Source organism: Crotalus tigris, unplaced genomic scaffold (assembly GCF_016545835.1).
Source record: "Crotalus tigris isolate CLP2741 ecotype Arizona unplaced genomic scaffold, ASM1654583v1 scf7180000017568.12009008, whole genome shotgun sequence".
In the NCBI taxonomy this organism is placed as follows: Eukaryota; Metazoa; Chordata; class Lepidosauria; order Squamata; family Viperidae; genus Crotalus; species Crotalus tigris.
Genome location: NW_024096478.1, coordinates 705,155 through 718,338, shown reverse-complemented (window position 1 = coordinate 718,338; position 13,184 = coordinate 705,155).

The following is a 13,184-nucleotide window of genomic DNA, read 5'->3' as shown; positions in this document are numbered from 1 at the left end:
TTCTTCTTCTTCTTCTTCTTCTTCTTCTTCTTCTTCTTCTTCTTCTTCTTCTTCTTCTTCTTCTTCTTCTTCTTCTTCTTCTTCTCCTCCTCCTCCTCCTCCTCCTCCTCCTCCTCCCTCCTCCCTCTCCCTCTCCCTCTCCCTCTCTCTCTGTCTCCATATATGAGTCAGGCTATTCAGTCAACTCTTTCTAGATCAGCAGATTGGTTGGGTCAGATGTGCTATTAAATGCTGAACTGAAGCAGACAATTCATACACAGGAGCCTTTCTGTGAGTCCCTTGTCACCAGGTAAGCAAATGTCTTTCATGGCTGGGGAAGGGAATCTTTTATGAATTAATTCCAAAGAGAGCCTAGCAAAAGTTTGACATGGAATATTGCTACAAATACTTTGCCCTACAGAAGTAAAGATCCCTCCATAGCCTCTTCGGGTACCCAAACTATCTTAATTATGCATGAATTAGCTCTGGAAAGATCGCAGACAGAGTTGCTTCTCCTTTTGTGAAAGAAGAAAAGTACAGAACTGCTTCCAAAGAAAAAGAGCACACCACATTCCTGGCATTCTCTTTAAGTTTTGGTAACAATATAGACCAGAGCACAGGAATTAATTGGGAGCTACAAAGAGATGCTTCCCTATTATTCTTATATTCCATTTTACCTCTATATATACAGAGCTACATCAGTAACTTTGAACACAAATCCAGAGACAGCCTCTGAATACCTAGATGCATCTCCTGAAAGATCCAGAAATTGGATATAGCTGAGAAACTATTTGTCATCTTTTGATTCTAATGGAGTACAGCCCCTGCACATTGACCTGCTTAAGCTACAGTTCTTGTTTTGCTCTGCTTGTAGCACTCTATAAAACTAGGTTCCATTAGATTATAAGCAGCTAAAAACAAATAATAAAAGTAGCTGATGCTTCCACTTTATACTAACAAAGTCTGGCATTATTTACAATTTGTTGTTTAGCTACTCAGATATTGTTTTATCTTAGTCAGTAAAAAATGTAGCAAGTAAAGAGGTCTGGATTTTATTGTAATTAAACTGAGTCACAGATAGGGTCATTTTACTTTATCTTCTATAGCTTGAATATCTACAATATGTAGTGATTGCCTTTTGCTAAAAACAAATAAGGTATGAATAATAATAACATTTCAGTATCTTTGATCCTTTTTGCATTATATTATTACGAGGATTCAGGTTAATACTGTCTAGGAATTATGGAAATTGACATGTAACATACTTCCAATAAGGCAATCTTCCTCTTTATGATACTGGGGAAAATTGCCTTATTGTGCTATGAACTATAGTTTGCTTCACTATAGTTTGCATGTAGTCAATTAGTTTTACCAAGCTCATATGGCAGCCAATTAATATATGACTCTGAGAGGTTTAAGACCACCAAAGCAGTAATAAGATTAAAAACAAGAACATAATGTAACAGTTACATTTCCCAGGGATAAAAAATAACCATAAACCATATACACAATAAAGTATATGCAGAGACAAGACTAATCCTTCAGGATCCACAGACTTGCTAAAACAATGGCATTGTGAAAAATATGATGGCTTTATGAAAAACTAACAGTCAGGTGGTATCTGATAACTTTTTCAAGAGAAAGAGAACAGAGTTTTAGAAGGTTTGATCTAGATCCCTGCAAGTGACGATCCTTAAGAGTAGGGATTCTGAAGAAACCTCCTCTTCTGGATTTTAAATGATGAGCATATACCAATAAGGAAGGTAATCGGGTCTTGAATTTGGATGGATCTAAAGGTGATAATCTGTACCTTGAATTGCACCTGGAAACAAACAAACCAGTAGACAAGAAAGTTCTCAAAGCAGAGTGTTACATAACTAACTACTTGAGGTATTGTTTTCTGAATCACTTGCAGTTTCCAGGAGATCTTTAGGCAGAGCCCCAGTGCAGTGAGCAAAAGGTGGCAAAAGCATATAATCAGCTGTCAGCAAAGCCTCCTGACCCCAGGAAACATGATAACTGGGACACAAGATGAAACTCAACAAACACTCTCCAAGACACAATTACTTCCTATTTCCATGCAGAATTAAGTTCTAGCAGATTAAGAGCCATCTCTATGTAGAAGTCTTGAAGAAAAATCTATATGGGGAGACTGTAGGACTGGATGTTGACTTAATGGCATAGAATCAATCTTTTTAAAAAAATCTATGCAAAGGAGCATAATCCCACCCAGAGCCATAGAAAGAATCTATCTAGAATAAGAAGACATCTGCATTCAAAACCATCTTGCTGGGATTACCTCTAAGCCAGGTTCTCTCCATTTATACCATCACAGCCTTGAGGCATAAAGGCAGAATCTTAACCACATCTCCTCTTTGGCTTTGTGAGATAGACAGCTGAGCATTATTTACATTTATGTAAAATAAATGAATATGCCTTTCCCTGAGTCAGTAGATCCCTTCCCCAGTGGCTTTACTGGGGCTGTGGTGGTACAGTGGTTGGAATGCAGTATTGCAGACTAATTCTGCCAACTGCCTGAAGTTTGATCCTGACTGGCTCAAGGTTGACTCAGCCTCCCATCCTTCCGAGGTCAGTAAAATGAGGACCCAGATTGTTGGGGGCTGACTTTTTAAACTGCTTAGATAGGGCTGTAAAGCACTGTGTGAAGTGGTATGTATGTCTAAGTGTTATTGCTATGGTTATTTACATAGATAGGGAAAACCTCAACTTCTGCAGCAGCACCACAAATGCAGAGGATCCTAGGCTCAACCTCTCACCATGCTTCCACTGACTGCCCACTTAAGAAGGAAGAGAGCTACTGTTGAACAGTGTCTGCTCTTCCAATCCTTGCAGCATTTCAGGATTCCATAGTATCAAAAGCCATTGAGATATCAAGCAGAATTAAGAGGAGGTTGCTTCCCCTATCCTAGTTATACCTGGATAGTGAAATGTGCAGCCTATAAAGTTAAATAAATAAATCCCAGAAATCATCTATAAAAACGTGATTAGTGTGGTTTGGTTCTATACCAGCCCTGAATTCCGACTGCGGGGTAGATATTGTAATAGCCAGAATTTTATTTATTTATATTTTGTTTATTGGCTGCCCTTCTAACTGTAAAGTTGGTTAATGCCATAAGAATTGGTTGGTTTTGCACAATGCATTGAGCCCTAAACACTGTTTATTAATAACAATGGTTGGGTAATGTATTTCACATTGAGCAAATCAAATGATCCACATTGTCTTTTAGTGCGGTATTAGCAATAGCAATACATTTAGGCTTACATACCACCCTATAGCACTTTACAGCACTCTCTGGACAGTTTACAACATCAGCATGTTGCCCCCAACAATCAGGGTCATTTTGCTGACCTTGGAAAGATGGAAGGCTGAGTCAACCTTGAGCCCCGTCTGAATTGAACTCCAGGCTGTGGACAGAGTTTCCCTGCATTACTGCACTTTAACCTCTGTGCCTCTCAGGGTATTTGAACTAGGCCATTGAAAAGGTGCCATTGAAATAATGAATGGAAACAATGTAAATATAAGTTTTTTTTCTTCTATGGGAATCTATATGATAAAAATATTTTGACTCCGCCTAGATAAGAACATTGTGAATACTAAGTAGGTTACAGAGAATTAATAAATCTGTTAACACTGATAAACCTGGAATGGGAGCAGTTACCTGGAGCTGAGCTCAACTTGAGGGCATAGAATATTTTTTTTTCCCCTTCCATTGAATTGTGTCCAATTCTTAGATATTGCTTGACAGGTCCTTGCAGTTTTCTTGGCAAGGTTTTTCAGAAGTGGTTTGCCATTGCCTCCTTCCTAGGACTGAGAGTAAATGATTGACCCAAAGCACTCAGCTGGCTTTGTGCCTAGGACCGAAGTAGAACTCACAATATTCCCCTTTCCATCCAGATGCCTTAACCATAACATTAAACTGGCTCTTACCTTTAAGATATAGAAGCCAACATACATACCCATGTAGAAATATCAATATTTGGAGCCTTAGGTTCTTGCTTATTTATGTTTTCCTCCTAAGAAACATTCTCTGAGAAATATATTTTGTGATTTTATAATGTTGTAATACCAACTTTCCAACTTTTCCCCAAATAAAAGTTTCTGGAAACCCGGTAAACTAAAAGGAGGTAAGAAACAAATGTCAGATTTCTTTGTCGGTCTTCTATTCTGGTGCTCTCTCTTCAGTGCTGACTGGAGATGCTAGGAATTCTAGGGCAATATATATACAAGATCTACCAAGCTGGGCAAATTCCTACATCAGCGGAAACACTGATAATGCCATCCTTTAACACAGTGGTTCTCAACCTGTGGGTCAGGACCCCATTTGGGGTCAAATGACCATTTCACGGGGGTCGCCAAACAACGCAGTCTGCCATTTTTTCCCCCCTTTTCCTTAGCTGTGCTACTCCCTTTTATTCTATTGGTTTTCAAAAGCCAATAGGAATTGTCCAGGCTGTCTCTGCCCTGCTGAGCCTGCCAAAAGTCCCATTCTGCAAACGGTGCTGCACCAGTTGAGTAGTCCTCGACTTACGACCGGTTGAGTAGTCCTCGACTTATGACCAGTTGGGGGTCACGGCATTAAAAAGGTTGAGAATCACTGCTTTAACAGATTTTCATTTAGAGAAAGAAAGAAAAAAAAATCAGATCCAATAGTATCTGTCTCACTCCTCCCACGCAGTAGCTCTAGCCTTCTGCTTTTCATCAGGAATTAGCAGTGAGAGCTTTTCCATATGAGACGGTAAGGTTTTGCTTATGCAGCTATTGTGGTATTTGTTTAAAACTGCAGATGGGCCACATAGAATCCTTCTTTGAAATGTTAAAGCCTTCCTAAAAAGTCAGAAAGTGACATAGCTCTAAAAATAGAACACTATGTGATACAGTAATCTCTGCTGACCGTACTGATTTATTTGCAGATCAATGGTTCTTCTTTTGGCTATTGGGTTCAATAGTACAGTGGACAAAATCTGAATAAAATCTTTACAGTACTAATTGCTGTTAGTGGGTAAATTAGTAGGGGGTTTTCTTCTCCAAACATGGAGGCAAGAACTGAACAGTGAATTAAAACTGGATTTAGAGGTTACTCAGGAACTGAGAAAGAGGATTTGTTTATTTACAATGAAAAATTCAAAAGAGGGCGAATGTGAGGAGATGGCAGTGAATTGGACTGGGACACTAGGAAAGCATTGTTGTTAATGCTACAAGCCTCCCTTCAGATGAGAGACAAGGGCAACAATAAAATACTTTCCCCCAGGATGAAGGAACTGGGTGTAGGATTCCAAAGTCTAATGAGGAGATCATGAAGGTATAGTAAGTGTAATTGTAATAACCTTGTCAAATCAGCCTCTGGATATGACAGTAGGGTAATTGGAAGAATCAGGAATTGGGATGTCTAACTGCTAGAAGGGAAGTTTAATAGAGATGTAGAATCATTTCCAATGGTTCCTCTGGTATTTTATCAACAACATTCAGAACCTCAAAGCAGTTCCTGATGTTTGCCCTGGAAAGGATGGGTACAATTGATGAAAACTGGTTGGTTTTCTTATGCTGCTTTGGAACCTGGAACTTGGAACTTGGAACTCCTATAACAGTGGTTCTCAACCTTTTTAATGCCGCGACCTCCAACCGGTCATAAGTTGAGGACTACTCAACCGGTCGTAAGTCAAGGACTACTCAACTGGTGCAGCACCGTTTGCAGACTGGGACTTTTGGCGGGCTCAGCAGGGCAGAGACAGCCTGGACCATTCCTATTGGCTTTGGAAAGCCAATAGAATTAGACTCTATTCAAGAGAGTCTATTCTATTGGCTTTCAAAAGCCAATAGAATAAAAGGGAGTAGCACAGCTAAGAAAAAGGGGGGAAAAATGGCGGACTGTGTTGTTTGGCGACCCCCGAGAAATGGTCGTTCGACCCCAAATGGAATCCCGACCCACAGGTTGAGAACCACTGTCCTATAAGAACATATGGTGATCTGTTCCACAATCAGTCCCTGATCACACCTTGCTAACTGAACTCTTCTACATACTTGTATGAATAATATAATACATTTCATTTTTTTGTGCTCCATCTGATAATATACTGTACATTTTATTTTGCTTGTTTGAAGACTTAGCAATGAAAAAAATAATCAGATTGGCAGAAACTGATAAGACATTCTCTTGATTCATTCCTGATTCCTTGGCCATACAATCCAAACTATATAGTCAAACCTCCTTAATATTTGCAACTTTGGCATTCTGGTATCCAACCACAAACATATTCTGCCAACTTTAGATTGAACTTGACCATAAAACTCATCAGCCTCCTCTTTTTCTGCATCGATGGTTGGAGTATGACTTTGGATAATCATCATATTAAAGAGTTGTCTGCAAAACTCTTAATTGGCATTATCTGGTCATTGATGGCATTATATATCCAAGTATTATTTTTGCTGTATCTTTTCTGATTATAAAAACAATGCCATTGGTTTTCATGTCCTGAGTAGAAAACAACATGATCTCTTGATTCAGAGTATCCAGTTCCAGTTCATTTCTATTCGCTATTCATGCCTAAAATGTTGTTGTGTAGTAGAAACATTTCATCTTTAATGCTGTTTAAATCTCATACCTTGGACTGAAAGGAAAACTGCAAGAGGTTCAGACAATCCACTTCATTCAGGATCCCCTGAAGTTATTATGTGACCACTTTTTTATAACCTTCCCTAACAAATAAAGGTTGGATACTGGAAGCAAATTGTCCAGCATGATTGAGGTTAGTGAACCAACACCATTTTAAAAGATGAAGGGACAATTCCTCTCTCAAGGAAGGATTTTTTTTAAAACAAGTTTTATTAGTTTTTTTTCATTTTACAAACCAGTGCTTAAGAATCACTGTGGTGGCAGGGCAATCAATTGTCCAAAAACAAAGTCATACTCATAAAGATCAGATTAAATTATTAAAAAAAATAAAAGAAAAGCACTCCTCTCTATTCTCTCTAGCAGCATATTATATTCAAGTTAATGTATTTCAGTACAACTAACTCAGTCACAACAGTCATCAATAAGATTTCATCTAAATAAATCCAAATCCTATATTATGCTTTACTATTTTGATTGCTATATTCCATATCTAACATAAATACATAATTGGCACTTCAAATGTCTCTCCATATCTTTTTTTTCCATTAACACAATCAATAATCATTTATTAATATCATTCCTTCTTTTTTCTTAATCAATAACATTTCATCTAAATAAGTTCAAATCCTGTATTAAGCTTTACTATTTCAGTTACTATCTTCCATATTGCTAATCTAAATACATAATTAACACTTCAGGTGTCTCCCCATTCCCTTTTTCCTTAACATAATCAATAAACATTTGTTAATATCATTTCTTCTTTTTTCTTATTCTTCTTCCATTACAAAATAGCTATCATTCCTAATAATAAAAATATTAATTCAAAAAAGAGGAGAAAGGAAAAAAAACAAAGACAAAACAAAAAAAATACCTTTCTATTTCTATTATATTTTATAATCTATCACTTCCTCACTATCTGTGTCAAACTCCTTTAACCTCCTCCCAAAATTACTATTATCACAACAAACATGTTGATATATAAACAAACGTCTTCTTATTAAATTTAAACCTTTAATTAATTTTTATTCAATCTAATATCTTATTTAACCGTCTTAGGCCATAAATCAATCCATATCTAGTAAGCCTTAAAATCCAATATATAGAGCCTTAAGTCAAAAGTCTTAAATCTTATTCTGGCTTTCCTTTTATGCCAAACAGGTTTCCATAACACTGCCTCTATATCAATGAATAAGTCACTTTTTATGCCTTGTAGTATCCTTTGAGTCAAACAAGAGCGTCTCCTTTTCTGTTTTAAAGATCTAGCTCATTTGTAAGTAATCCCTTGTTGTTTTAAAGAGTCAAGTCTCCACATTTGAAACTGTTGAATAGCAGGCTCAGTTATGTCCAATTTTGTAGTTAATAGATGCTTATCCAGGCTGCCATAGTTTTCAGTTAGTTGAGCTTGTCTATTCATTTCTGTTGATTTTAAAGTTGTAAGTGATTCAGTTACAGTTCTTTTTGGTTCCTCGGAGATCTCATCAGCATGTGTATAAAGTAAAGTAGAATCTTCTTTAATCTTAGTTGATTCCGCTTCTGTTGTTTTTTGATCTATAAAATCCTCAGATATAATCTGAAGGTCAATTTGTAAATTCAAAGCAAAATGTCTGTTTTTTATTGCCATAGGACACTCTTTTATTTGGAAGTGTATTTGGTCAGTAGCTTCATAAAGTTTTTCCAGTATAAGTTTATAGTCAAGTTGAACATTAGATTTCTCCATTGCAAGGAAAATTAGAAACAATCTGTATCTTTAGTAGAGGCTGTGTTCAAAGAACATTTAATCAGTATCCACCCCCACAAATAAAGCTGTTGAATTTCTTTGTCTTTTCCTTTTTATAGTAGTCTGAAGATCAAAGCCAGTCTCACCAACAGAAAAAGAAATAGTGCAATTTTACCTTTTTCCACAAGGTGTCCTCGGTGGAATATAAAATCTCCTCCCAGACACCATAAATATCATTAACAAGATCAGAAAACATAGAAAAAAGGAGAATTCTTCAAATGTAGACAAAGTCCAATAGTAGATTCAATATTCAATATTAAAAAGATTTTCCAAGACCCCAAAGTGAATAAAAAATAAAAATAGAGAGAAAAAAGTCACTTTAAATTAATTCAATCCATAAGTTTCTTTTCCCCACACTCACCAACGCCGCCTTCTCAGAGCAGGGAAATGATTTCAAAAGTGCTTTTTACAGGCACATCAAAAAAAGGGAGAACCAAGAGAGGAAGAGGAAAAAAGTCTCACCCAGCTCAGCCACTGTGGTTCCTGTGCTTAGATGTTCTTCTGACTTCTGGTTTCAGCAGCAAGGTGAACGGCCAGTAAAATGGCCATTCACCCTCGGCCCAAAGGAGCAATCTTGGTCCGTGGAAGAAGCTGCCACTCTCCCATAGACAACGAGGACCTCCTCAGCAATAGCTGCCCCTCCAAGGCGGCTTTTTGACCCAATTAAGGGTCTACCTGCAGCGGAGAACCAGCTGGCGAAGAGAGCAGTCTCCACGCATAGCTGCGAGCGCTGAGATCCGGAACCGGAAGTCTCTCAAGGAAGAATTCACCACCACTAGAACCCAGCCTCCTGTCACTTCCTAGGAGGCCTTCACCAACCAGGAGAATCATGGATCTAAAGATAGTGGCCAAAGATAGACATGAGGACTCTGTCTACTTCATCAGTGACTAAAAGTAACTAAGTTAGTAGACCAGTGAAATACTTAGACTTCAGCAAGGCATTCGACAAAGTAGACCATAACCTATTCTTGGTAAGCTAGAAAAATATGGGATAGACAGCATCATCACCAGATGATGCCCAAAATATCAAAGCTGATCATTAATCTAACTGGACTTTCCATGCTTTCCAGAATACCTATATTTTAAGATTGATCGATCACATTCAGTTGCTCCTTTATATTTCAGTACAGTATATTTGTAATCTGAAAATTTATAGACTTTGCCTCCAGTCATGTGTGTGTGAGAGAGAGGGGGGGGAGGGAGGGAGGGAGGGAGGGAGGGAGAGAGAGAGAGAGAGAGAGAGAGAGAGATTACATGCCATCAAGATGTTGTCAACTCTTAGTGGTCACACAGAGAGACTTTCTCCATGATGATCTGTCCCTAATCTGGTCTTTCAGCTCTTCCAATGGTGTACATATTGCCACTATAACTCAATCCATCCCTCTCTTCTTCTTTTTCCTTCTATCTTTCCCAACATTACTGCAGAATCTTCTCCAGAGAGCTGGATCCTCACATAATGTATCTGAAGTAGAATAATTTGAACCTGGTCATTTATGCTCCAAGTGAGAATTCTGAATAGGTTTGTTTGATGATGTGGTCTACTACAATACAGAAATGTCTACAATTATTTATTGCACGGATTTGGATCTACTGTAGTTTCCTGCAAGGATTTGGCATTCACCAACCTGATCCCTAGAATTAGAATTAATGAAACTGCAGTGCCCATGACTCCTAGCCAACATGGCCAAACCTTTACATTAATAAGCTTTCCAGGGTTAATTTTTATTAACTAATTTAATTCATAAATAACAGGTCTTATCTGATTATATATATATATATATATATATATATATATATATATATATATATGTAGGTCTTTTGTTGTTCGGGTTTTCTCCCACGTAAAATTGGAAGTGTCTTGGCGACGTTTCGACGAAGTCCAATTCGTCATCTTCAGGCTGGTGCTTTCAGCTTCGTGCCTCAAGCAGCAGTGTGTGGTCTTGGCTGTTTCTTCCTTTTAACTGCCAGTGGAGGTATGAACTGATTGGGTGGGAGCTTGGCTGTGTTCTGATTGGGTGGAGGTGTGTTCTGATTGGTTAGGGGCTTGGCTGTGCTCTGATTGGCTGGGGGGTTGGCTGTGCTCTGATTGGCTGGGGGGTTGGCTGTGCTCTGATTGGTTGTGCTCAGGTTAGTCTGAGTTGCAGAGGGATTCAAGATTTTGGGCTGCCCTGCCATTCCTTGGCTTCGCGTTCGTGGTCGTGCTTCCTCTTCATGGAGGGTGTCAGTTTGCTTCATGTATGGATTGGGGGGGTTTAAAGTGGCTAATGATGCAGCTGTGGTCTGGCTTCTGGTTTGTGGTCGTGCCTCATAGTCAGTGTGGCTTTGGGTTTGTTTTTTGCGTGGATGTTTGGTGGTGACATCCTGTGTGGTTTTTGTGAGTGTGGGTCTGGTATCATTTTTTGTGTTAGGGAGTCGTTTGTCAATGAGGGCGGGTTTCCAAATGGCTGGTAGGCGGGAGGTATCATCTCGCTTGTTCATGCTGTGTGGGCGTTTTTCTATCTCGATGGCTTCTCTGATTATTCTGTTATTAAAATGTTCACTTTTGGCAATGGTTCTGGTATTTTTAAAGTCAATTTCATGTCCTGTGGCTTTAAGGTGTTGGACCAGGGAAGATGTTGGTTCCTCTTTTTTGACTGAGTTCTTATGTTCTTCAATGCGTGCACTTATTCTTCTGTTGGTTTGTCCGATGTATGTGGTGGGACAAGTGGTGCATGGGATTTCGTATACTCCTTGATTTTCTAATTCAATTTTATCTTTGGGGTTTCTAAGGATGGTGGATATTTTTCTGTTTGTGCAGAATGCTGTTTTGATGTTGTGTTTATGGAGGATCTTACTGATTCTGTCTGTGATGCCTTTTATGTATGGGAGGATGGCTTTGCCGTTTTCTTGTTCTTTGTCTTGGATTTTAGTGGGGGTTTCTTTTTGGATTAGGTTTGTAATCTTATTTCTATGGAATCCATTGGATGTTAGTACATTGGTGAGAGTGTGTAGTTCGGGTTTTAGGTGTTGTTCGTCAGCTAAGCGTTTTGTTCTGGAGATGAGTGTCTTGGCTACAGAGTTGATCTGTGCTGGGTGGTGGTGTGAGAGAGCGTGCAGATAGCGGTTTGTGTGTGTTTTCTTCTGGTAGATGGTGTGTCCTAGGGAGCCATTGGATTTCTTGTAGACTAAGACATCCAGGAAGGGAAGTTGGTTGTTAGTTTCTGTTTCCATGGTGAACTGTATTTTTGGGTGTAGGCTGTTGAGGTGTGTGAGGAAGTTGTCCAGTTTTTCTTTCCCATGTGGCCAGATTATGAAGTTAAGTTTTGTTACAGCCCAGCGACCTACTAGTGAGCTTCGATGTCATATCCCTCTTCACCCAAGTGCCTATCAAAGAAGCCTTGACAGCTATCCAAAACAAATATAACCCCCCCAAACACATCTTAGATCTGACCAACCACTGCCTATCCAACACATACTTCATCTATAATGGACAAAAATACAAACAAACAGAAGGAGCACCCATGGGATCACCCCTCTCACCTGTCATTGCCAACCTCTACATGGAACACTTTGAAACCCAAGCTCTAGAAAAATCGGATCACAAACCCAAACTCTGGCTCAGATACGTAGACGACACCTTCATAATCTGGCCACATGGGAAAGAAAAACTGGACAACTTCCTCACACACCTCAACAGCCTACACCCCAAAATACAGTTCACCATGGAAACAGAAGCTAACAACCAACTTCCCTTCCTGGATGTCTTAGTCTACAAGAAATCCAATGGCTCCCTAGGACACACCATCTACCAGAAGAAAACACACACAAACCGCTATCTGCACGCTCTCTCACACCACCACCCAGCACAGATCAACTCTGTAGCCAAGACACTCATCTCCAGAACAAAACGCTTAGCTGACGAACAACACCTAAAACCCGAACTACACACTCTCACCAATGTACTAACATCCAATGGATTCCATAGAAATAAGATTACAAACCTAATCCAAAAAGAAACCCCCACTAAAATCCAAGACAAAGAACAAGAAAACGGCAAAGCCCTCCTCCCATACATAAAAGGCACCACAGACAGAATCAGTAAGATCCTCCATAAACACAACATCAAAACAGCATTCTGCACAAACAGAAAAATATCCACCATCCTTAGAAACCCCAAAGATAAAATTGAATTAGAAAATCAAGGAGTATACGAAATCCCATGCACTACTTGTCCCACCACATACATCGGACAAACCAACAGAAGAATAAGTGCACGCATTGAAGAACATAAGAACTCAGTCAAAAAAGAGGAACCAACATCTTCCCTGGTCCAACACCTTAAAGCTACAGGACATGAAATTGACTTTAAAAATACCAGAACCATTGCCAAAAGTGAACATTTTAATAACAGAATAATCAGAGAAGCCATCGAGATAGAAAAACGCCCACACAGCATGAACAAGCGAGATGATACCTCCCGCCTACCAGCCATTTGGAAACCCGCCCTTATTGACAAACGACTCCCTAACACAAAAAATGATACCAGACCCACACTCACAAAAACCACACAGGATGTCACCACCAAACATCCACGCAAAAAACAAACCCAAAGCCACACTGACTATGAGGCACGACCACAAACCAGAAGCCAGACCACAGCTGCATCATTAGCCACTTTAAACCCCCCCAATCCATACATGAAGCAAACTGACACCCTCCATGAAGAGGAAGCACGACCACGAACGCGAAGCCAAGGAATGGCAGGGCAGCCCAAAATCTTGAATCCCTCTGCAACTCAGACTAACCTGAGCACAACC